Source organism: Amblyomma americanum, chromosome 1 (assembly GCF_052857255.1).
Source record: "Amblyomma americanum isolate KBUSLIRL-KWMA chromosome 1, ASM5285725v1, whole genome shotgun sequence".
NCBI lineage: Eukaryota > Metazoa > Arthropoda > Arachnida > Ixodida > Ixodidae > Amblyomma > Amblyomma americanum.
In genome coordinates, this window is record NC_135497.1 from 15,663,776 (window position 1) to 15,690,780 (window position 27,005).

The following is a 27,005-nucleotide window of genomic DNA, read 5'->3' on the forward strand; positions in this document are numbered from 1 at the left end:
GCAGCGGCGTAAATGTCGATTCTGCGGTTGCAAAACTAGCAATTTTTAACCATAAAATTAACCTGCCGAGGCACTGACAGTCATGCTTTCCGCAAGCATGTTCGTTTTTGAGTTTATGATGCAGCTTGTGTTGATGGGTTGCTAAAAATGCTCATTGGAAAACAGTCTAGTTTTGACTAGCGCGGCACCACTGCAAAGTTAGCGCGTAAGCATCGTTTGCCGGAGAAGGGACGAGGAAGGATGGGACCTGACATTTGGGAACAAACACACAAACAGATTTACTGGCACTTTGAAGAAACTTATTTACATATTGTACAAAAAAGCAAACAATCAAGAATTAAAAGTTCATAGCGTCGAGCGAGTGGATGAGCCTTGCCGCTAGGACACAGCGCACTCGTTCCTACCCAGGACGCTAGTTAATTACCCTAAGGCTTGGACTGGTCACCAGGCGGTGGCCAATTCAATGCGAGGAACAGATCGGAGGAGTGACACAGCACATAGCGCGCGGAGGTACTCGTGGGAATGGGCGAGAAGGATTCGGAGGTTGGCTGCTACTTCGCCCCAAGCTGCACGTGTCCATCCAAACACAGGTGCGGCGCCGCGGCCACAACCTCGGCGGGCTCTTTCGGTCGGGACAGCTCTTGTCAGACACGGTTAATTACTGGAAGTCCCCCTCTTTCCCCGTCGACTGCGAGGAACCAGACAAAGGGAAGGTCATTCGCACCGAGCCGAGCATGGGAAGAATTCCACAGGCTGTTGCCCAGGGAGGAATCCTTTTTTTGTGCGATCGTCGGCCACCTGATGCTGTCGAAATTGCCGCTACTGTGGTCATCCCGGTCGAAGGAATCGACGCCTAAATCCTCTTCGGCTGATGTGCATCCCGTTCATAACAACGTGCACAATTTTTCCTCCACAGGAGCTGCATAAGCATTAAACAATTGCAGCATGTGAACCAATTGCTTCATCTATCACTGGAGTCATCCAAATGGAACAGTAGAGTTACTGAAATTGCTTAGTGCTAACAAAGACTGCTTTATCAAGCACAGTGGGTCCGTTTTCTTCTGATGCAAGCATCTCCACAGGAAGCGTGCACTTCAGAATTCGGTACTTATTACGGAGGAGTTCAATGTGTCTTTCAACATAAATACTAACATTAGCTAGCTTTCTCGTCTTCTCTACTTCACAAGCTTAGAGCAGGGGCTTGCCTTTGGTGAAAGCAGGAATTAAACGCTTCGCGCAGTGAAGCCCAACACTTTCGCCAATAGTGAAACCTCTGTCTGCCAAAACATAATCTACAGGCTGGAGATTATTCAGCACGCCACACTCCTCTGTAATGATCTTGTCACTCGAGTGTCCAAACCACCCAAGAGAAATGTATGTGACGACACCTTGTGGGGCAATGCCAATTAGGTACTTGACTGTATTGTGGTGTTAACAGTTCGACCATATGTGCGATCTAGGCAGGAAAGAGGCAGGTCGCTCTATGAACACCCCAAACAGTCGAGTATCTCAGCTATTTGTGTCCCGAAGCACTGCCGAATTGCCATAGGCATCATTGCCCGCAATTCCTCAGACCCTGGCCGCTTCACAGCACGGGAGAGGTGGACAAAAGGCACGTAAATCCACTTGTTGACGACCCTGGACACAGTTGGCTGGGATACAGCGAACCTGCAAGTGAACAAATATTTTGTAACCTCAACACTCATAAAGCCAGTGTAAAAGGCGAGCACCTGTAGGCCAAGTCCTGCAATGGCACATTCAAACGAAGGCGGATGATGGAAATGAGCATCTCCTGGAAGAGGGCGCCTAGTATGTGTCATTCCTTTTTTCAGCACTTCAAGAAGGGCCATCAAAAGGCTGAGATTTGGCAGTCCTGTGTAGAACTGCAACACGTCTTCATTTTCTCTGAGGCAATCTTCAGTAAGCCCTGGCTTGCTCAGCTTGTTTCTTACTTCCCCAAGCCCTGATAGCAGGTACCGATATTCATTCTCAAGATTTTGAATTTGCTCCATTGTCAAGTCAGTGACTTGCATGAAGTCTGCCTTCCATAAAAAGATACAGCAAACAATGTAAAAGCTGCCGATCAATCCACATTAAAACAGATAGCAATCGAGTAGGATAATTCAACTGTTGGTTCTTTTTCATTACAAGTCACCAGTCACACGACACAACGACGAAGTTTTTATAATTAAACATGCTTAGAATAAAACAGTGGCACTGTTAACTCCATGCAAACACGCACTTCCATCAGTGCATTCTTGATCAGGTGTCTCTTGATTACCAGGATCATCATCATGAGGCGGTTCATCATCTTCTGAGGACACTGGTAGATCTTGCACAGCACTACTTTTGCTGTCTGCATTCTCACGCAGTTGCTTCAGGGGACTTCCCGATCGCTCCGCACGTCGCCTTTTCCTCGAGTACTTGAAAAAAAGCTTTGCATTCAGCTACCTGGCACATTCAAAACCATCCAATTCCCTTTAAGTGGTCACGCTAAAGCCTACAGTCGTAAATCACCAGCTGCGTTTTAAGGCCGGGCAAGTTCTCATCCATAACAGCGGGCGATCGTACCGAGATGACGAGGCGTTGCCGCTCATTTCTTTCCCGTGCCCAAGGTGAAGAGAGGGCGCCCAGTCCGGACTGGTCTCATCCATAACGTATGCTGGACGACCTGCGTAAGTAAAGTCGCGATGAGCTACCTCCCGACAGGCCTGCAGTTAAGCCTGTTTCACATACATGCGAAAACGCTTGGAATTTCTGCTTCTGTGGCACAAAAACATCTTTCAAGCGGCCGCGGCGGTTACAAGTCAGAAAATTTTCCGCCGCGCCGCTAAGTCGCTTGCTTGTGAAATAACCTTTACGATCTCGAATGCGGTCGAGGGCATCGTGATCTGCGGACTTCTAGAGCTACCTGATATAAAATGCTTCGCGCAGACTTTGTAATAGTTCGCACTGCGGTCGATATTCTTGCGGTTAATACGGCAAAACCACTCTGCTCGGCGTTGAGTGGTGACTTCCTTCGTCCGGGCACGCTGATGCGTGACTGCTTTTGGAATCGGAAAACATCCAACCACCGCCACAATTTCATCATTCTCGCCCTTCTGCGAGTGGGTACTGCACCTATACACCGCGCAGTTAACCATACTGGCAGACAAAACTGCAGGTGAAAGAAAAAAAAAACCACCGAGAATCACGACACGGCTGACGCAGACCGCCAGTCCCGTCTCTGAAACACACCACGCTCTGAACGACCACGCTTATGGCGGCTGAATGTGAACATTCGCTGGCGCCTCCTGGCGGGCCGTGCCCAGTGAGTACCTCCTATAGGGCACCAGCAACCATGTCGCATCTTACGCGTACACCGCTCCTACGTGTTGTGGGGTTTTCATACGGGAGACAATTACGTTTTCACCCATTTAGTCGCGGCTGACACTTCAAAACCGCCGGACTCTGCCCCGTGATTGCGTACGCTACCGAGCGCACGCCGACCACGGCGGACCTTGCTGTGAGGGAACAAAGGAACGACACTGTGGCTGACACAAACACGCATTTTTTGCTAAAACAACAATAACGCCAGCTACTAACAAAAACTAATGTGGATTAGCTTAGCTAATCCAGGATATACAAAGCGAAAAATGTCGCCGTTCACTGTGTTTATTGGCGTTGGCGTTGACAATGTTCTAGACGGCGATGGCTCCGAGGAAAGGAAGGCCGCATAACTGGCTCCCTGGATATGAGGACGCCTCATTCCTGCTTTGATGCATGTGGTGGTGGTGAGAGAGAGATGTGGCCGTAATGCATTAGCGCTAAGAGCGTTGTGGCTGACATGCGCCACTGCAGCAATAGCTAGGCTGCAGCGTTCATTTTGTGATCAATCTCTCGCGATCAACCATTAACTGCATGCCACCTCCCAGGGTGGCAGAGAGGGCACGCTGCCTATACAGTGTGCGGAACTCAATCAAAGCAGGCTTTTGCAGTTGGACACCAACGCCACTTACATGAAAGCGAGATTGAGGTCTCCACTGACCCACGGGGCCGGTTGTGCGCCTTTCCTTTCGTGAACATGAACGGCCTTTGCAAAGCTATCAACGCCAATGAACTCTATGAACGCCGCCGGCTCACTTGTTTTGATTGGTTTTTGAGGCAAGGAAATGGCACCGTAACCATCTCACATATCTCGGTGGACACCCGAACCGCGCCGTAAAAGGAAGAGATAAAGGAGGGAGGGAGAAAAGAAAGAGAAAACTGAAGAGTGAAAGCTGTATTTTGAGGAACTTTCACTTTTCAGTTTTCACTTTCTGCTATGCTTGCCTGCTCTTGTAATCCACTCCGTTACTCTCAAGGACCAGCGGTTATCTTGCTTTCGCATTACATGCCCTGCCCAAGCCCATTTCTTCCTCCTGATTTCGACTAGGATGTCATTAACCTGCATTTGTTTCCTTACCCAATCCGCCCACTTCCGGTCTCTTCCGGACATAAAAATAAATAGTGCAACAAAAGTTCAAGAGAGGGCACATAAGCGGTAGGCAGCAATAAAAAACCAAACATAATCATATCCTAATACGACGCATTACGAATTTAAACCGGTAATTTAGGCTTCTTTCTGACGGAAGCACTGTGTTTCGACTGTCCTTCTGCACTTCTGCTGACGAATGAGATATACCAATGTAGCCTTTCCCGGCAGAATAACTTTAGCAAATTTTAGAATGCGGCCTACTGAACAGAAAATAGCCTGCCGAATTGGTATCCTGTCAACAAGACTCTCACATACGTTTTATAAGCGGGCACAGTAAATTACTTCCTGTCTGAAGGTGGAATCTAATTCTTTTGCATAATTTAGGAATTCTTCAGAGGATGCGGAAGAGTGCTTGATAGGGTGCTCAGAAACACCAGTTGAGCGAGAAATTGGTGTTGCCCAGTGAGGGAGACACAGTATGCTGCAAAGAGTGTTGTCTCACATGTGCACTCTGTAGTTCTTATGGTCAAGAAAACTCTTCACAATAGTTCAAGCGACATGGTACACAGCATTTTCATATACTATACGAGGTTCATGTAGTGAGTACACTTGCAGGTCAGTTGAATCGGAGCCTTGCTGCCTCCAGTGGCTTGTGGTTGGTATGCTCCTTGGCGACATCAATACGGAAACGCTCTCTAAGTTGGTGATGAATACATTTCTTGTCACTTCGCAGGTTCCTTGAGAAAGTCTGAAAAACCTTGCTAATCCAGATATGTTTATCGAGCAGCTGCAAATTGTTACATATTAGGGGTCTCATCACAGCCGTGTTTTTTGACGAATTATTGCAAAATTTCCTTCCAACGGGTCTTGCTGCAACCGACGAGGGACAAGATGAGTAAATTAAAAATATTTTAGGTCAGTCCACTGCAGGAGTAATGATTTTATTGTAATCTGCAAACCTTTGATGGATTGTAATCTGCCAATCAAAATGGAGTGCTGCCAAAACGTCATTAGGCAATCCTATTTACGCACGACTCAAGGAGGACATGCTGTTTCGAGCCCTCAGTCATTGCGTACCACAACTTGTCGTCCTGCGTTTTCAAGGTTAAACTGTTCAGGTTGTCAAAAAGCTTATCCCCCTTCCCGTGAACTCTGCTGTAAATTCGTCATCAACAGGAAGCTCTTGGATGGCGATGAGAGTAAGGAGTGCCACACACGGATTGGCTGAACACTTGTGCGGCGTACTTCACTCTCATGTCAGCGAAGGCCATTGTGAAGATGTGTCGCTCTTTTAGTTTCTTTGCCAATCTGATTTTAAAATGTTCAGTTGGTGTGTTCAAATACAGCTCATGGGCGGTATGGATGAGCATTCTTGACATGCCGACATTGTACGACTTTTGATCAGAGATGACCGCTTTCACCAAATGACATTTTGTTTCAAGCCGCTTTTATTTCATTTCATTTCAGTTTATTAATTTAAAGACCCACGAGGTGTATTACATAAGAGGTGGGTACATATATTTTGGTGGGAAAGCGTTAACAGAACGAGACATGACTGGTAACATTAACATTATTGGCAAAGTTAGGAGAGCACATGATCGCTGCGATTTGGTTGGGTAGGTCGTTCCAGTCTGCTGCAGTACGGGAAAAAAATGATGCGGAAGAAGTGGCATTACGGGCATGAAGTCGGCAAACTTGAAAAGGATGATAAGTGCGATGAGATATGCCGTCTGGAGAGATGATGTAGGGTGGGCGGCCTTGTGAACTATGGAAAAATTTATGAAAGAAGCAAAGGCTGTCAATGCGGCGACGAAGTGATAACGGCAATAAGTCGGATTCAGCTTTCAACGCTGACACACTAATGTCGTAAGAATGTGATGAATGAATGAATCTGGCTGCTTTGTTTTGGACTGATTCGAGTGCATTTATAAGGAATGCTTGGTGCGGGTTCGAAATGGGTGAGACACATTCTAATTTTGGTCTGACAAGGGATTTGTACGCTAATAACTTCGCATGTTTAGGGGCTTGGAGGAGATGACGTCTTAAAAATCCAAGTGTTTTATTAGTAGATGAAATGATGTTCCTAACGTGTGTGTTCCAGAACAAGTCGCTACACAAGGTAATCTCTAAGGACTTGTATGATAGAAACGGGTGCACACGGACGTCAGCTACTACGAATGGGAAATGCGGCGACGCGTGAAGGACAAGATTTTACATTTATGAAGGTTGAGTTCCATTAACCAATTGGCACACCATTCCTGAATGCGGTTAAGGTCGTCTTGAAGATAAGTTTGGTCAGAAGCGTTAATAACTTGGCAATAAATTGCACAATCGTCGTTGAAGATGCGAATATTAGTACATACTTTCGTTGGTAAATCGTTATTATAAATTAAAAACAGAAGCGGACCAAGGACAGACCCTTGCGGGACACCTGACGTTACTGGAATAGGATTGGAGTTCTGGCTGTTAACGGTGATGTACTGTGAGCGGTTAGTCAAGATTTCTATCCATTTAAGGATATTAGAGGGGAGGTTCAAATATGAAAGTTTTAATAGTAAGCTTTTGTGAGGAACCTTGTCGAACGCTTTCGCATAGTCTAGAAAAATAGCATCGGTCTGTAGGTCAGAGTCGAGATTAGCATGCAAATCATGAATAAAAATGGCTAGCTGTGTTCCGCATGAGAAGCCTTTTCGAAAACCGTGTTGCGCAGGATGAAAAAAGGTTTGACAGTCGAGGAAGCTCATGAGATTGGAGTAGATGACGTGTTACATGAGTTTGCAGGGCACACTGGTAAGGGAAATAGAACGGTAGTTAAGCGGTGAATTTTTTTACCCGATTTTAAGACTGGAAAGACCTTACCGCTTTTCCAATCATGTGGTAGTTGACTTGACAACAATGACTGTGAAAAAGTAAGCACAAAAATGGCGCATAAATGTCCTTGGTATATTTCAAAAGCTTTAAGTTAATATTATTCATATCGGATGAAGATGAAAGTTTCATAGTTTCAATTAGAGACGAAATGCCATATGACGTGAAGACAACTGGTGGCATAGCATGATTTATCTTTGAGGGTGGTGCGGAAAATGATGATATTCCGGTTTCTTTCGCCAATACGGATGAGAAGGCAGAGTTAAACATAGTAGCCAGCATCGGCGAAAACTGTTCCTGACTCATCTGTGAGTGTTATTTCTGGGGAGTGATGCGGATTGATAACTTCCCATAACTTTATGGGGTTACTTGAGGGCATATTCGGCAAGTCCGAGTGAAAAAAGGTATGCTTGGCATTCGAAATAGTAGAGAGATGCGATTTGTCAGCTTTGTGATATTTTACCCATGCGCTATGCGTCCCCTCAGACTTGGCTGAACGGTAAATTCGCTTCTTTTTGTTCTCTAAACGTTTGAGTGTTTTAGTACACCATGGTTTTTGTGAATTAGAGCGAAAACTAATTTGGGGGATGAACCTATTGGTTAGACTTTCTAGTTTTTCTTTGAACAGTAACCAAATTTCTTGAACACTAGGGGAATGAAAGCGTGACGAGAAGACTTGAAAACACGTTAATTAGTTATGGGTTTATAATTCTCTCTGTCATAAAGACCGATGGTTTTATGCAATTTGAGGCGCCGGATTGGCGTGAGGACAAGGTTAGCGTGAATTATTTGTGATCGCTTATTTCAGGTAGGTATGTAACGGGCTGAACGCTGTCCGGATGATTGGTTAATAAGAGATCTAAAACACTGGCACAGCTCTGCGTTACGCGGGTAAGTTCAAATATTACCTGACTAAGGTTGAGGTTGTTGCAAAAATATAAGAGTCCCCTTGTTTCTCCATTGTTAGCAATAGGTGCTGGCTGGCTATGCCAGTCAATATTTGGAAAATTAAAATCGCCGAAGAGGAAAAAATGTGAATTGGGATGTTTTCTGGAAAGTTGACTTAGTGCGTTATCAAGGTGAGGGAAAAAATCATGGCTAGTATATGATGGCCTATAGCAAACGCCGAGGAACCGTGTCAGGTGCTGCGTGGAAGATAAGTGAGTGACATTTCGAGGTGGGATGAATCTTTTATTAGGGGACTTGATAAATCTTGGCTGCCTCCAATCAGTACACCCTATCCTCGTGAATCTTTACGGTCTTTCCGAAAAACCTGAAAGTTTGGTAGATCAGCCAGTTATTCGTTGTCTGATATGTCACCGCTCAGCCAAGTCTCAGTATAAGTAGGTTGCTGCTTGATGACGAAACATCTAAAACACTGGCACAGCTCTGCGTTACGCGGGTAAGTTCAAATATTACCTGACTAAGGTTGAGGTTGTTGCAAAAATCTAAGAGTCCCCTTGTTTCTCCATTGTTAGCAATAGGTGCTGGCTGGCTATGCCAGTCAATATTTGGAAAATTAAAATCGCCGAAGAGGAAAAAATGTGAATTGGGATGTTTTCTGGAAAGTTGACTTAGTGCGTTATCAAGGTGAGGGAAAAAATCATGGCTAGTATATGATGGCCTATAGCAAACGCCGAGGAACTGTGTTAGGTGCTGCGTGGAAGATAAGTGAGTGACATTTCGAGGTGGGATGAATCTTTTATTAGGGGACTTGATAAATCTTGGCTGCCTCCAATCAGTACACCCTATCCTCGTGAATCTTTACGGTCTTTCCGAAAAACCTGAAAGTTTGGTAGATCAGCCAGTTATTCGTTGTCTGATATGTCACCGCTCAGCCAAGTCTCAGTATAAGTAGGTTGCTGCTTGATGACGAAACATCTAAAACACTGGCACAGCTCTGCGTTACGCGGGTAAGTTCAAATATTACCTGACTAAGGTTGAGGTTGTTGCAAAAATCTAAGAGTCCCCTTGTTTCTCCATTGTTAGCAATAGGTGCTGGCTGGCTATGCCAGTCAATATTTGGAAAATTAAAATCGCCGAAGAGGAAAAAATGTGAATTGGGATGTTTTCTGGAAAGTTGACTTAGTGCGTTATCAAGGTGAGGGAAAAAATCATGGCTAGTATATGATGGCCTATAGCAAACGCTGAGGAACTGTGTTAGGTGCTGCGTGGAAGATAAGTGAGTGACATTTCGAGGTGGGATGAATCTTTTATTAGGGGACTTGATAAATCTTGGCTGCCTCCAATCAGTACACCCTATCCTCGTGAATCTTTACGGTCTTTCCGAAAAACCTGAAAGTTTGGTAGATCAGCCAGTTATTCGTTGTCTGATATGTCACCGCTCAGCCAAGTCTCAGTATAAGTAGGTTGCTGCTTGATGACGAAACATCTAAAACACTGGCACAGCTCTGCGTTACGCGGGTAAGTTCAAATATTACCTGACTAAGGTTGAGGTTGTTGCAAAAATCTAAGAGTCCCCTTGTTTCTCCATTGTTAGCAATAGGTGCTGGCTGGCTATGCCAGTCAATATTTGGAAAATTAAAATCGCCGAAGAGGAAAAAATGTGAATTGGGATGTTTTCTGGAAAGTTGACTTAGTGCGTTATCAAGGTGAGGGAAAAAATCATGGCTAGTATATGATGGCCTATAGCAAACGCCGAGGAACTGTGTTAGGTGCTGCGTGGAAGATAAGTGAGTGACATTTCGAGGTGGGATGAATCTTTTATTAGGGGACTTGATAAATCTTGGCTGCCTCCAATCAGTACACCCTATCCTCGTGAATCTTTACGGTCTTTCCGAAAAACCTGAAAGTTTGGTAGATCAGCCAGTTATTCGTTGTCTGATATGTCACCGCTCAGCCAAGTCTCAGTATAAGTAGGTTGCTGCTTGATGACGAAACATCTAAAACACTGGCACAGCTCTGCGTTACGCGGGTAAGTTCAAATATTACCTGACTAAGGTTGAGGTTGTTGCAAAAATCTAAGAGTCCCCTTGTTTCTCCATTGTTAGCAATAGGTGCTGGCTGGCTATGCCAGTCAATATTTGGAAAATTAAAATCGCCGAAGAGGAAAAAATGTGAATTGGGATGTTTTCTGGAAAGTTGACTTAGTGCGTTATCAAGGTGAGGGAAAAAATCATGGCTAGTATATGATGGCCTATAGCAAACGCCGAGGAACTGTGTTAGGTGCTGCGTGGAAGATAAGTGAGTGACATTTCGAGGTGGGATGAATCTTTTATTAGGGGACTTGATAAATCTTGGCTGCCTCCAATCAGTACACCCTATCCTCGTGAATCTTTACGGTCTTTCCGAAAAACCTGAAAGTTTGGTAGATCAGCCAGTTATTCGTTGTCTGATATGTCACCGCTCAGCCAAGTCTCAGTATAAGTAGGTTGCTGCTTGATGACGAAACATCTAAAACACTGGCACAGCTCTGCGTTACGCGGGTAAGTTCAAATATTACCTGACTAAGGTTGAGGTTGTTGCAAAAATCTAAGAGTCCCCTTGTTTCTCCATTGTTAGCAATAGGTGCTGGCTGGCTATGCCAGTCAATATTTGGAAAATTAAAAGCGCCGAAGAGGAAAAAATGTGAATTGGGATGTTTTCTGGAAAGTTGACTTAGTGCGTTATCAAGGTGAGGGAAAAAATCATGGCTAGTATATGATGGCCTATAGCAAACGCCGAGGAACTGTGTTAGGTGCTGCGTGGAAGATAAGTGAGTGACATTTCGAGGTGGGATGAATCTTTTATTAGGGGACTTGATAAATCTTGGCTGCCTTCAATCAGTACACCCTATCCTCGTGAATCTTTACGGTCTTTCCGAAAAACCTGAAAGTTTGGTAGATCAGCCAGTTATTCGTTGTCTGATATGTCACCGCTCAGCCAAGTCTCAGTATAAGTAGGTTGCTGCTTGATGACGAAACAAGGGTAGAAATAAGCTCACGCTTAGCAATAAAACTACGAAAGCTAGTGTATATAGCGGAGAGCGAGAGGGTAGATAAAGAATCGTCCTTGGTGCGGTTTCAAGACGGTTCATGATAAGGTGATTGCTAATCTGATTGTGAGGGATGAGTTACTATTTCCTTCACTGCTTTCGCGGTTTCATCGAACACGCTGCACTTGAGACCAAAGTGCAATATCTTATAATTCAAAGCAAATTTTGTAGTCTTTTATTAGCGAACACGACTAGGTGCTTTCACGTATTTCTGACTATGGCGGAAAAGGCCTCGCCAGCGCTGGAGTTTCCTTATACTTATGATCATTCGATAATGTAGTATCTTTAATTTTAGATGAAGTAAACTTGACGATGCTTGGACGAATGTGGTTAGATTTGTAACACCCAAGGTGATGGGCGTGTTCATTGTTCTCAGGGTCAATTCTTGTACTCAAGTTCCGAACGCAATGGTTGATGACTGTTTCCCCAGGGCCTGCAAAATTTTCAGATCGGTTACTATTGGGAATACCATAGAATATCAAATTATTGCGACGCGTACGCTTTTCTACATTATCAATTCGCGCAACTAGAATGTCGATCTGTCAGCCATCCCAGTGCTCAAAGATTTCATGGCTTCGAAATAGGTTTGAAGATCTGAAAAAGCGAAATGGGCCTTCGTGTCCGTCATTCGCTTAGTCAAGCCGGATATGGCAACTTCAGTGGAATTGCTTTGAGTTTTGAGGTCCCGTATATCGGAAATGAGCTTGGTTTGACAGCAGGATAGATTCTTTAGTTCATCGAGCTCATCCTCGATAGTATTAGGGCCAGGTTAGATTCGATATCACCTGTCAAGAGCAGGAAGGGACGCAAAACATTACTGCAATCAGCTACCAGAAAAACGCAGCACTGCGGGCTCGGCAGCTGGACTAAGAAATAATTGCTAGTTTTTTTTTTGAAAACAGAGAATACTCGCCACCAATATGCATGACGAATACCAGAGGATTAGTGACTTGTGCGGAGCACAGCCACCGAGCCCACAGAGCGTCGAAGAAGGTTGCAGCACATTTATATCGGCGGCTGATGACTGTGGTGATGAGGGTTTTCATTTAGCACGCAGGAACAGGAAACCGAGTAGTGGCGATCTCGGACATGATGAAGCGTTGATGTCGGACGGAATGCTTGAAAAAAGACAGGTTGAAGCGTAGTCCGCTCCCCTCTAGCTTGGTCTCCAACCCTTGCAGGTACAACATCAACAACAAAGGAGAGAGAGGACATCCTTGCCTAAGCCCCTGCTGTATCTCTACAGGCTCTGATACATTTTTTCCCATCTTATAAGCATTCTGGTACCTTTATATATCTCTTTTAAGAGATTAATTACTCCATCTTCCACATCCAATGTGCCCAGTATGTGCCACAAATACTCTTGAATAACGTTGTCGTAGGCTTCCTTAATATCCAGAAATGCTAGCCTTAGCGGCCTGTGTTCCTTTTCAGCAATCTCTATACACTGCGTCAATGAAAACAGATTCTCTTCCAACCTCCTTTAGTTCTGGAACCCATTTTGTAGCTCCCCTAGCACCCTATCGTTCTCCCCTCAAGCCTGCAATCTGTGCTTTATAATCTGCATCACCACCCTGTAAACCACGTATGTTATGGGACGGTAGTTGCTTACGTCAGCTTTGTACCCTTTTCCCTTATATATCATGTTCATCCTACTTAATCGCCATTCATCGGGGACTTTCCCATCCACTATCATTTTATTCACTACGTGTATTAATGTTTGCTTGGATATTGGTCCTAGCTTCTTTATTAACATAATTGGAATACAATCTGGTCCTGTTGATGTGCCACTAGGAACCTTCTTCTCTGCCCTTTCCCACTCTCTTTGCTGAAGTGAAGCTATTGCAGTAACCTGTCTATCCTGCTTCGATAAATAATGTGCAACATTTCTTTCTTTAAATATTTCTGTCATCTTTGTTCCTATGTGTTTTATCGCTTCATCCCCTTTTACTCGAATACCGTGATCTGTAACAATAAACCTTTGTTCTAGTGCAAAAAAGACGAACTGCGCAACAAGAACACGGACGAAAGGGAGGCAGACACACACTAACGCAGTGTGTGTTAGTGTGTTAGTGCGTTAGTGTGTGTCTGCCTCCCTTTCGTCCGTGTTCTTGTTGCGCAGTTCGTCTTTTTTGCATTATGATCAACCAACTAGCCCGACAAGTCCTGTTGAAACATCTTTGTTCTAGCCTAGTCTTATTACACGTTGTATTTAGATGCTTCCCGAATTTTTGAGCTGCTTTTATATCCTTTTTATTAACTTTTGAGATCCATTGGGCATCCTTTCTTCTAATATTCTCATTAATCAAATAGGATGCATCCCTTCTATACTTTATGAAGGTATCCCATTTTCTGTCTACTTCAACTTCTGGTTCCCCCTCTTCTTGGAATATCTGTGTTCCCTGGATGCTTCCTGACGTTTCTCTATCGCCCTCTTGACCTCCTCACCCCACCAACTGTTGGGTTTGCGTCTTTTACCTTTTAGCTTTACTCGCACCTTAGCTAGCTTTAGCTCAAGTAATGGAGTTAATTTGGTATAAGTCCATTCTGTTTCACTATCCTCAAAAACTACTTTGTCAATTTGTTTGGCTGGTGCTTCCAATTGCTTTTCTGAGTAAAAATTCCCCCCTGGGATTGTTCATCTTGCTTCAGTCCTACATTGGTTTCTCTTGCGCTGCGCCTCGGCGATTCCGGTAAGCGTGATGTGAAGCCCGAGCTGGAGCAAGCGTTGCGTGCTGGTGGACTCGGGTAGACCCAGTGCTATCTTGTACACACTGCGGGTGAGGACGTTGACTTGGCTTCTTCTCCCTTGTACCAGTTGTGGAATGCCGCGACTTACGCAATATTGCTCATGACGAAAGAGAATATGAGTCGTGTGAGACTCGCCTCCCTCATTCCGTTTCTTCTGCTGGTGACCCTCTTGAGGATTCGCATGGCGTTATCCGTATTTTGCTGTAATTTAGTGATCGTTTCGCCGTTGACGCCACTGGCTTCGATTGTCATGCCAAGGACCCCAATTCTGTGCACTATCGGGATGGTTGCTCCGTTGCTCGTGCGTAGTCTGATCTCTTCATATTCTAGGCTGGTCGTTGCCGCATTCCGACCACACCCGGGTGGTCTGCCCCTCTGCGTAGGGCGGTAGAGTAGGAGTTCCGACTTTGTAGGCGAACTTCGTAATCCCGTACCCACAAAGTACTCCTCTATTGTCTCGATTGCTAGTTGCAGTGCCGTTTCGATGTAACCGTCGCTGCCTTCGTGCACCCAGAGTGTTGTGTCGTCGGCGTATATGGTGTGCCGGACGTCCTCGAGTTCTTGTAGCTTTTGTGCTAGCCCGATCATGACGAAGTTGAAGAGCAGGGGCGAGATGACGGAGCCCTGCGGGGTGCCGGTGCTTCCCAGCGTTTGCACTTCTATCTGAATATCCATTTCCACAAAAAAGCTCGCCTGTCTCTCAAAAAATCTTTAACGTAGTTGTACGAGCGTACACCTAGATTTTGCGCGATATCTGGTGTAAGATCGCAGAGTGCGCGATTGTATCGAACTCGCTTTCAAGGTCGAGGCCGAGAATTTCTCTGGTTCCTCTCGTCTTGACGTCAAGCACCTGGTGCTTCAGTTGTAACATTGCATCTTGCGTGGATAATTGGGGGCGGAATCCTAATATGCATGGTGGGTGTGCCTCTTTCTGCTCTAAGTGGGCTTGCCAGCGGTTAAGCAGTGCGTGCTCCATGGTCTTGCCGACAAACGACGTTAGGGATATGGGGCGAAGGTTGCCGAGGCTTGGCGGTTTTCCGGGTTTTGGGATCAGTATCATTCTCGCAGCTTTCCACTGTTGCGGGAGGCTACAGCGCTGCCAGCAGTCATTGATGAATGTCGTTAACTGTTCCACGGATCGGTCGTCGAGATTCTTTATGGCGCGATTTGACACCCCGTCGGGGCCCGGCGCCGATCTGCTGTGGAGGTTGTGCAGCGCCGTCCTGATCTCTTCTACGTTAAGGTCCTTATCCAATTCTGCGTTCGGATCCCCCTCATATGGGCCGTGTTGTGCGGTCGAAGTGTGCGGCAAGTACTTCGCTCGTAACCGGACGATCACTGCATCTTCACCGTGCTTCTCGAGCTCCTTGTGTAATAGACATGCGAGGCAGTTCCTCTGGAGGGACTTGGTCTTCGTTTCGTCCCACAGTTTCGTCTGCAACCCGCTAGCGGGTCCAGGCTTCGATGTCCGTGATCGTATCTCCTGAAGACTCTTGTTGGTCTCGTCTATTTCTGAAATCTTCCCAATAGGTCCATTTGAATTTTCCCTTACTGCCCTGCGCCTTGTCCGGAGTCTGTACGTGTATTTCGACGATCATGTGGTCAGTCCCCAGGTCGGTCGACGTGTTTTTCTACGTGGTAGCCGTCGTCCTGGCATTTTGGACGAGCGTCAAGTCCGGGGTCGTGTCTCTGGTAGTGGAGTTACCGATTCTCGTCGGGTGCGCCGGATCCATAAGTAACGCAAATTCGAGTTCCTGCGCATCTTGCACGAGTTCTCTTCCTTTCGTCGTGCTGTAGCCGTAACCCCATGCCGTGCCTGCCGCGTTGATATCTCCCCCTGCAATCCGCGTCCGGGACCCGGCAATCTTAAGCGTCTTCTAAAACAGCGCTCGGAAGCGTTGGCGGTGTTTCGACGGGCTGCTGTATACGTTCAGTATGGATATACTTTGTTTCCTCTGCTTGCTGGTTATCAGTTCGGTGAGAGTGTGTTCCATCTGGACGCCGCTTAGTTCGTGTTCAACGAATGTCAGACGCTTCCTGACGAGCGTGCATACACCCCTCCCCTCGATTTTGCTGCCTTGCGTTTTGTAGCCTGTTAAGGTAGGCGCGTCGGTGAGCGTTTCTTGGAGCAATGTTACGTCCGGTTTACGTGTTGCGTGCCTGATGTGTTGCTGTAGAACGTCCTTTTGCCGGCGAAGCCGCGGCAGTTTCACTGCCGTTATACTATCCCTTAGTTATCGTTGGCCATGTTGATGTTGATGCAAGTTACCCGGCTGCCCTTCATGCTGGCTCGGTCCCGCATCACTGCTCGCCGGTGCGTGTCCGTGTTACGTGAATACGGAGTGATTCAGTATTTGCATGTTTCCTTCAAGGTTAGGGGTCTTGTTTGCGGGGCCAAGGAATGTTGCGTGCAGGGTCTCCATGGTACTTTGCATGGTGCGTGGCATTTTCTTGATGTATGTAATTTACACTCGCACCTGGCTCTCGAAACCGCCCTCGTGGTATTTTGTTGTATCGCCCATTTCTTCGGGGCGGGCGCGTCCGCGTCAGGAACGCTCGCTGGTACCTGCTGTTGTGCGTTCTGTTTGTTTTGTTCCATCCCGGCGCGCTCGCGTCTGAGTTCTCGCATCTCTTGCATTAGCTTTTGGACTTGTTCGCGGATTGCCGCGTTCTCTTTTCGCATTTCTGCGTTCTCTTTCCTTAGCGCCTCTAAAATGTCATTACCGGCTTTTTTATTCTGCTCTGGGACTGCAGGTGCTGTTACGACCACCTCCCGCGCGTTGCTCCGGACAGTGTCCGCTTAGCTCACCTTGTCTCCGGGAGTTGGCGTCCTGGATCTCGATCTTGTCGAAGCGCGGTTGTGCCTTTGACGACTGCGGGACCGGGACCGGCCACGCGATCGCTACGTGGATCTGGGTCTGTGCGGCCGGATGGGCGGGAAGTCTTGCTGTGTCAGTTGGGCATGTGTGTTTTGGCGCTCCCATCATCGCCTGCGAATCACATACGGAGTCTTGTACCTTGCTTTGCAGGCCTTGTCGGCCGTCACGTGAGCGCAGCCGCATAGGTTACACTTGGGCGAGCATTGGTGCCCCTGGTCTGGGTTGCGGCCTCCGCAACCCCTGCAAATGCGGTTGGCGGGATTTGGGCACACGTCCATGCGGTGGCCGAGGCGTCCGCACTTGTGACAGATGTCAATTTACTTGCAATGCAACGTGCAACGAACGGGTGTTGCGCCGTACCTGACGATGTTGGGCACTTTGAGTCTGTCGAAGGCAATTACAACCATGGGCGTAGTGCCTATGCGTTTGGCCGCCAGTGCCAGTGGGTTTCTCGGGTTTACGGTGTTCTCGTCCAGTGCTCGGGGTCCGTCCTCAATGGAGATGCCACGAATCCCTCCCTTGGTTGTATTATCGGGTGCCGTTTCGTACGCGTTGAATTCGTGCGGTTTCCCTTGGATGTGATTTCGCCGCAGTTTGGCATAGCGGTCCGCATTCGCTCGTTTCGGTGTGCTGACGACGACGATGTTCTGGTGAGAGTTCGGACAGACCGTGTATTCCGCACTTTCGTCTCCCGTTATGTCGGCGGCCGCGAAGATTGCGGCGGTGACCGTCGGGGTGCCGACCTTAACGATGTCGAGGCCGCCTTTTGGTCGAACCACGATTTTAATTTCCTCCTTCGGCAGTGTGGGCATGCGTCCCGCTTTGATAACCTTTTCTTTGACATGCTTGGGTTTCGTACCTTGCTGGTCGGTGCCAGGCGCGTTCGCTCTTGCATCGATGTCGTGCGTTGAATTCGCACCGTGGTCTCGGGGTCTCGAACGCCTAGATCCGGCGGTCTTCCATCCGGCTTCTTCGGTAATTTCGTGAGCGGGAATGCCTTCCCCCTTCCGCGTCTGTCAGCGGCGCGCAGCGGTTGCGCCGGCTAAGCCTAGCGTCTGGCGTAGACGCCTAGACCTAGCGAGGCTATGCCGGGGTCGGAGCGCAGATAGTGCAATATCTCTGCGAAGAATTTTGGCCCACCTCAAAACTGGGTATCCATCGATGCCTCTCGACTTCACGGATCCGGTGGTGAAAGGTTGGCGATGAAATGCAGTTGAAATCGCTGCGAAATCATTTGTAGAAGACAGAGCCGATGTGAACGCGTCCGCTCACCTCGACGATCGCAGCGCCCCGCTCTTGCCAGGTTTCCAAAAAAATAGCGACATCCTCTAAATAAGGGAGTGAAAAGCACTGCATGTCCTTCAGTACGATGTCCATTAGTTTTGAGAAGCTGTAAGGGGCATTCTTCAACCCAAAACTAAGCATTAAGGGTCGAAAGGTGCCCGCTGGGGAGATGAAAGCGGCATACCTGTTCGCACTTACTGAGAGGGGAACTTGCCAATATCCCCGTACGAGATCGAGGGTGGAAATGAATTTCGCGCCACTCACCCTTTCTATCCTTTCCTCTATGTTGAGAATCGGGTATAGCTGATCCCTGGTAATTGCATTCAGCTTTCTATTATCCACGCAGGGAGGAAAATGTTTCCGCGGGGCCTCAACAAGAATTAGCGGTGAGGTATAGTCACACTCCGCTGGCTGTACAACCCCTAACTCCAACATGCGCTGAATTTCCGCGTCCATTATTTCTTTTTGCCGCGGTGATACCCTTTAGGGTTTCGACCATACCGACTCGTCTGATGTGAGCTCGATTTCGTGCGTCAGGAGGTGTGTCTTTCCCGGGCGACTGTTAAATAGGTCAGCGAATTCACTCAACAACTGCTTTAGCGTGTCGACATTGGTCCCGCTTAGGAAATGTGCATTCACGGAGAGAGCCAGAATGTTCTCCACGTTGTCACTAGCGTCCGCACCTCCCTTCCAACCCTGACTCTCGCTGTGCAGCTCTTCTGGTTCATTTAGAGTCAGATTGACGATCCCGCTGCGTTCCACGAGCGGCTTCATCAGATTGCAGTGATCACCTGCTTTCCCCTGCCTGGAACCCTTAGCGCGTAATTCTTCTCAGAAAGTTTATGCAACACTTACACTGGACCATTACAATGAACTTCCAGCTTGTTTTTCTCGATGGCCGGAGTCATCACGGGATCGCGCGCGGCGATACCTCGAAGGCGGCCGTTTTTGTCATAATAGAATTTGGCGGCCTCCTGGGCAGCTTTCATATTTCGGTTTACTAATTCCCTCGTGTTGTTAGGGTGGTCCAGAAGCTGAAGCACGTACTCAACCACTGTCTGGTTGTCTCCTGTCCCTTCCAACATTTCTCTCAGCATTCGGAGGGGAGAGCGGAGGCCTCTTGCGTACACGAGTTCTGCTGGTGTGAACCCCGTAGCTTCGTGGGGGGGGACTGTTCGTAAAGCGAAAAGTGTGGCCGGTAGACAATCCTCTCAGTCTGCTTTATGCTCATAACAAAGAGCGCGTAGCACCCGCTTCAGCACCGAACGCCATTTCTCTACACTGTTGGACTGTGGATGATGCACCGAGCTGTGTAAAAGTTTAATTCCGCATCTTTCTAGGAACGTGGTCGTCAAGGCGCTTTTAAAAACCGTCGCCTGATCGGCTTGGATTTCGGCCGGAAATCCTATTCTCGCGGACACTGATAAAAGGGCGTCAACTATTTCTGTGGAGCTCAAGTCCTTCAACGGAATTGCTTCGGGAAATTTTGTGGCGGGACATAGCATAGTAAGCAAGTACTTATAGCCTGATTTCGTTTTAGGCAAAGGGCCTACTGTGTCTATTACAAGCCGGCGGCAGGGTTTTGAGATCAATGGAACAATTTTCAGTGGAGCCTTCCATGTCTCTCCCGGCTTGCCCACGCGCTGGCACGCATCGCATGATTTTACGCAGCGTTCGACATCTTTGAAACGACCCGCCAATAATATTCCATTACTAACCGCTCCTTTGTTTTATTGATTACCAGATGTCCTGCCCAGCCATTTACGTGGCAGAGATTCAGAATGTCCGCTCTGTATTTTTCGGGCACGACCAGCTGATCAAATGGTTTGGTTTTCTGTCCTGGTAGTGCCGGTATAGTAAGCCTCCCTTCTCATCTATCGTTATGTTGCGTCTCGCGATGCCCTCTTTAGCTTTTAAGGTGCAGTCTTTCCAAAGTGGGGTCCTGCTTCTGTTCTTTTATTAGGGACTCTGTGTTCACCTGCAGAAGGCGATCAATACTACGCGATGTGGGACATGAAGCGGATCATTCAGCGTTTTTTGCCTCCTCTACCGACTTAGTGGTTGAAGTCCCTGGTCGCTCATCTGCTCGGTCAGCTGTCTGGATTTCATTCCTCGTAGGTTCTCTTCTCTCCTCATTTGTTTGCAACGATGGTGTGTCTCTGGCTACCTGAGCTTCGGAAACCTGACTTAGTTGAGATACGAGCTGTCGAGATTTCGACCTTGTCAAAGCCTGTATCACCCCGCTTCCGAGCTTCTGGCCTCTCTCGCGTAGCAATTGGTCTGATCGATTCGAGAAGAGGTAAGGATATTGAAGTGACACGGCCTTCGAAACTACGGCATCAGTGATTAGCTCTCCAAACGGTCCACAAGTTCTGACTCTAGCTATGGGAAGGCATACACTGTGTTCTTCTACTGCCTGTTTTATCCACGAGACTTCTCCCGTAAAATTGCCCGCTGAAACGTAAGACGGATGGACAACGTCCATCGTCGCGGCGCTAACACGAAGCGCCCTGCATGGTTTCCCGTTAACGTGCAGCTCGTGCAGGTATGGCTTAAGGAGCTCTAGATTCTCGGCGTTATCCTCGACGCACGAGAACACCAAACGTTGCTTTGTACACTTGGCTGCAAAGTGCCCGACACCATTGCAGTTTTAGCAACGAAATGGCCTACTAGCCTCAAACTTTTTTCGCGGCTTTGTCTGCTCCCTGTCTCTTTGCCTATTCTTCACGCTTTTCTGGCGCTACCTTCGTTGCCTCCGATTGCTCCGAACTTCTAGCACTTCGCGTCTTTCTGCTAGGCCCTTTATCTCGCATCGCGTTTCGAGCGTGTGACGGACCCTCTTCAGTGCTCAACCTTCTGAGCGAAACGTACTCCTCTGCTAGCTCAGCGGCCCTTTCAACTGTGTCGACTTTTTCTCTGTCTTGAACCCACAGTTTCACCACCTGGGGAATGCTTCGGTAAAATTGCTCAAGGCAAAAACACTCGAAGATTTGTCTCGGCTTTTATAAACCTCGGCTCCACTCTAGCAGATTCATCTTTAGGCCATACGCGAAATCCGGATAGCCCTCGCTATCGTTTTTCATTGTGGTCCTGAAGCGCTGTCGGAAAGCTTCGGCTGACAGCCGGTACCTTTTTAGCAGGCTGGCTTTTACTTTTTCGTAGTCAGCTGTGTCTTGTGTGCCAAGTCTCGCTATGACTTCAGCTACTTCACATGGCAAGAGCGTCAGAAGCCGTTGCGGCCATGTACTGCGAGCAAAGTTCTCCCTTTCGCAAGTTTTCTAAAGTTTCCCAGGTACAATCCTAGGTCCCTTCCACTTTCACAGGGCTGCATGAATGTGTTCATTCTATATGATTGTACATCGCTTGCTCTTTCAGGAGACTCGGCTCTCGTACTGTCGCCTTTTATCCGATTTTCGCTTTCAAGCTACAATCGCTTTAGATTTCTTTCTTCTTTTTCAGCTTCCCACTTTTGCCGCTCCTTCTCTTTTTCCCATTCCGCTTCCCTTTTTCTTTTTCCTCCTGATCGGCTTTCTCTTTACGTGCTTTTCTTCCCGTACCAAATTCCACGTATCTACCAGGTGATCGTCCTCTACGTGTTTTTGAATTGTCTTGCATATTTCAGGTTTTGTAATTTTGCTCTGTACTTCTATTGACAGTTATTCTCATAACAACAGCAAGTCCGGCTTTGACAATTTCATAAGGTCCATGACAACGCTTTCTCCGCTTTGGCAATGCTATCTTCAAAATGTCGCGAGATTACTCTTTCTCAATTGACATACACTTCCAATGATTCTAGATTATACTCTGAACATCTGAAGCCTGGCGAATCCTATAGCAAAATGCCGAAGCGCTTACCGGTTGAGAAAGCACGATGTAGCGCGGTCCATCCCACCTGCTGCCAACCAGCTGTTAGAGATTGCGGGGCCCTTGAGTGAGCTGGCTATTTCAGCGCCGCAGGTCCCTTCTATGAATAACGTTGTAGGATTTGGTTATGAAGGAAACTGTACAGGAGGTTTATTTACATTATTACAAGATTTAGGAACCCATGGGGGGTTGACGGGGGAAGGTCGGAGGATCTGAGATATGAGGATGACCGAGGATTCATGGCTCACGGCACTCGTTGGTCGGTTTTAAAAGGGTCCGGTCCGTAGAATTCCCCAGGTTCCAGGAGGTCTTCGCCAGGTTGGGCATGACCTAAAACTTGCGCTGTCGTACACACACCACTACACATAGAGACACGCCACCGTCACATGTCTCGCCGGAGAGAGAGATGGTACCGCTAGACTCCCCCCCCCCCCCCCCAAAGAGAGCGTTGTCATCGCGTCCGAACGATACTTCTCACGCTGTCAAGCCGGACACGTCTTCCGGGAAGTCCCAATGGGCGAGGCGCCGGTGAGCCGGCACAATTGAATGGGTGAGCCACTCCTGCGCGGGTTGGCGGTCGCTAACTGCCTCCGTATCGCATGGGTTGATCTGCCGGGAACAATGTTGTTTACAAACGGCGGCAGAGTCCTCCGTCTCGATTCCAATAGCCCAAGCGGGCACAGGCCGTGGCAACAAAGATTCCTATTGCCGTGCAGGGACCCCGGCTGCAGGTGTCCCGGGCCGACTAAGCAGCTAAACCAGACGGGCTGTCGCCAGAATCCTTACAGCGGCTTCTGATGTGACCATACTATCGGGCGCGGCAACCTAGGTACAGGGCCAGCTTGGCGCTCAGATAACTGTAGTAGAACTTTCTGACGGGTTAGTTGGTACATCTCTATTAAACAGCGTGCGCTAATAAGACGTACACAGGAAACTTGGAGACAGAGGATACTGAGGAAACTGAGAGAGATAACTGCCGTTGTGCTCTTCTAGCCAGTCCACTGTGCCGCACCAGCCCTCAAGACACCACCTCGGTGCCTTCTGTCAGTGCTGAACGGAAAAGCTCACGTGCTGGTCCTTAACATCGGTGGTCACCCACTCGTACTGCGTCACAGGTCACCCCTGGGCATGGCGCACTGTTTAGACCGAGGCTCGCTGGTTGCCTCTCGGCAGCCTGCCGCTCTGGCACCAACCCCAGCAACACCTGAGGCCCTGCTGTGGGGGTCTTTCAATTTTGGACTCAACGTAACCGCCGTGGAGGTCGCCGCACTCAAGGTGCTACTGCAGCAACACCGCAGTTGCTTCACTCTACGTGCCGAAGAACTCGGGTGTACTACCTGGACATAGCGCATAGACACTGCCGTTCACGGGTCCATCCACCATCAGCCACGTCGTGTCGCACCGGCCGAACGGGGGGCTATTTAGCAGCATGTGGCCGACATGCTAAACCAGAGCATCATTTACCCTTCGTGCAGCCCGTGGTTCTCTCCCGTCGTCCTTGTGCGGAAGAAGGATGGGGTGATCCGCTTCTACGTTTTCTACCGCATGCTCAACACCGCCCCCCATCTATGCGTCTATCCGCTGCCTCGCCTTGACGACGCCCCGACCGTCTGAAGGCGTCCCAATGCTTCACCACCTTGAACTTTCTTTTCGGCTACTGGCAGGTGCCTCTTCACCCTGAAGATGCGGAAAAGACGGCGTTTGTGACGCCTGACGGACTTTATAAGTTCAACCGCATGCCCTTTGGTCTCTCGAATGCGCCGGCCACCTTCCAACGCCTCATGGACACGTCTTGGGCCATATGAATTTCACTATGGCATTGGTCTACCTGGACGACGTCATTGTCTACGCGGCTACGTTCCACGAACACCAGCGATGCCTCAAACTTGTCCTCGAAGTCCTTACCTCTGCTGAGCTTCGATTGAAACCGAAGAAATGCTTCTTCGGTTTAGCGGAAGTGACGTACTTGGGTCACGTCGTGAACCGGCATCGCCGTTGTCTGGGCCGTTGAGAAGTTCCGTGCCTACCTGTACGGGCGTCATTTTACCATCGTGACGGACAATAACGTCCTCACTTCGCTGCAGTCCGCCAAACATTTCAATGCGAAAATTGCGCGCTGGTCCCTCCAACTTCAGGAGTACGATTTTACTATCGTGCATCGGCGCGGCTCTGAAAAACTACAAGTGCTCACGGCTTACACAGCTCCCACTACTCCCAAGGAGCTGAAAAGATTTCTTGGATTTGCTTCCTATTGCCATCGCTTCATTCAAGACTGCCAGGCGAAGCGCTCACTTGACCGCCCTATTGGAGAAGGATGCCGTGTCGAGTGGGACACTGACCCAACAGCTCGCATTCCTCGATGTCAAGAACACCATCCTCGAGCCTCCAACGTTGGCCCATTGTGACGAATCGGCCCTTACCATCCTCCACACTGATGCTAGCCAGGATGGGCTCGGCGCAGTCCTCCTGCAGGAAGACGAGTCTGGCGACCACAGGGTCCTAGGCTATGCCAGCCGCAAACTCTCCGACGTGGAGCGCCGCGGCACTCTTCGCAACTTGAGTGCCTCTCCGTTGTCTGGGCCGTCGATAAGTTCCGTCTCTACATGTACGGGCGTCATTTTACCATCGTGACGGACAATAGCGCACTCACTTGGCTGCTGTCCACCAAACATTTCAATGCGAAAATTGCGCGCTGGTCCCTCCAACTTCAGGAGTACGATTGTACTATCGTGCATCGGCGCTGCTCTGCCCATCAAGATGCCGACTTCTTTTCGCGCCACCCGTGTTCTGTGATGGATTTGACGTTCCTGAAGACCGCGCAAACACGAGATCCCGATATTGATGCCATCATCCTTTTTCTCAACAACGGTCATGGCCCACGCCACCGCAAACTTCGATGGGTTTATCGGGTGGAGAATACCCTCTTGTGTCATGTGAAGCGGCTCCGTGGTCTACCTCCCGTGTGGTTACCAGTGCTGCCCACAACGCTGCGCTCGCAGGTCTTGCGCGGTTTGCACGCCACCCCCACGGCTGGTCACCTGGTTCGCGGCAAGACCTACGCACGCGTCGCAGAGCGCTTTTGGTGGCCCAATATGTTCCGGGATGTCAAGGAACACGTCGCGTCCTGCCAGACGTGTCAGTGCCGCAAGCCGTCCACTCGGGCAGCCAAGCCGCCTTGCAAGCCTTCTCGCCACCGAGCGCGCCTTTCGAGCTGGTTGGCCTGGACCATTTGGGTCCGTTTCTGAAGACGCGCGCCGGCAATCGGTATGTTCTGCTTGCGAGCGATCACTTCTCGAAGTGGGTCGAAGCACTGCCTGTTCCTGACAAGTCGCCTGCCCATGCAGTCTCGTTTGTGGAACGCCATATCGTCCTTCGGCGCGGTGTGCCCAGACGCCTCTTTCCGGACCGAGGGAGTTGCTTTATGTCGCATGAATTTCAGCGAGCCCTCCACTCTTTTGGTATTGTTCACTCAACGACATCCGTCAACCACTCCCAGTGCAATGGTCTCGTGGAGCGTGTTAACCGGACACTGACGGATATGCTTGCGCCCGACGTTGCTCCATCCCACACATACTGGGATAGTTTTGCTCCTGCCGCAGTTTTTGCCGTGTACACTGCGATGCAGGAAACAACGCATGCGACGCCGTTCTCGGTCGTGTATGTCAGAACGCCACCTATTACCCTCGATACGCAGTTGGGCATGCCCCATCCTATGGTGTCACCACCGTACTCCGCCCAAAGACTTCGGCGCGCTCGTCTCGACGCCCAGCGCAACCTCCTCCGAGCCTGTGAGCGTGTGCAAGCGGCCAATGAGGCAGCTACGCCTGCCCCCTCCTTCCGAATCGACGATTTGGTCCTCTTTCGCCGCACCATCCACGCTGCCGCAAAGTTTTTGCCCGGGAACCGCGGGCCTTACTGTGTTGTTGCCCGGCTCGGCCCCGTGACGTACGGACTCGAATATCTGCCTGAGCATCGCCAATGCGGTGTGCACCGCATTTTTGCAGAACATCTTTCGGACATGAAGAGATATGTCTCCGGCACCCGCGGTGATCCCGACTTGGCTCCCGGATCACATTTATTGGCTCCGACGTCCTCACAAGTGCCGGCACTGCCTGCTGGCTCCAGGCCTCCCTCCAAGAATGACACCCCATAAGTGGAGCGCCGTGTCATGGGCGCACTCACAAGTTCCGAGGTGTGTCCGACCAGGCTGCGCCCGTCGATGCAACGCCGTCACCGACAGGCAAACTATAGAAGGGCAAACGCGACAATGCGCTTCCAAAAGCTAACACACAGGCGCATAAGCAAATACAAGCGCCGTCTCCCTTCTATGCCGCTGTAACAGAAAGTCGGGCTAAGCTGGGGGTGAACGGCTTAATGGAACAATTGTCTGGAGGCAAGCAGGAGCCCTCATCATTGCCGTACGGGGAAGAACCACCTGCAAGGAGCTCCGCCATCTACCTGGAAAGTTTGGTATCAAACGGGACCTCGACGCCATCACCGCGTGGCGATGCCTACCCCGAATCAAGCTTAGACCCTGACAACCTTCGTCCGGAGTGCCGAGTGGCTCATCTGGAAATGCTCGATGCCTTTCTCAAGGAGTGCAGCTCAAAGTGTCGACAGGAGTGTGCGGCCATTGCCGTGGGAGGGCATCACTTGAGGCTACCGTAATTTCCGGTTGCCCTCCCTGGACTCGAACAAACTGAACCGTCGCACTGGGTCGCGCTAGACTTTCTCTCTTCCCTTTATTCTCCGCCCCCCCCCCCCCCCCACGGTGGAAAGTTGTTACGGGAATAAACGCCCAGGGCACGGCGCAAGACGACCACGTACCCTGGGGCAATTAACGAAAAAGATTGGGGCCCGCCGGGCGGTCTTCCTGGGGCTCTCTCCGACCAGGCGTGGTTTTCTTTGG

At 49.0% G+C, this 27,005-nt stretch overlaps 1 protein-coding gene and 1 pseudogene across 2 annotated transcripts in view; one reads left to right on the top strand and one right to left on the bottom strand.

Moving 5' to 3' along the window:
* Nucleotides 1-27,005, top strand: part of LOC144130798 (neuropeptide F receptor-like) — a 239,160-nt gene that overhangs the window by 14,554 nt on the left and 197,601 nt on the right. The gene's annotated exons all lie outside the window — the stretch shown is intronic.
* Nucleotides 1,000-2,362, bottom strand: LOC144117530 (uncharacterized; annotated as a pseudogene).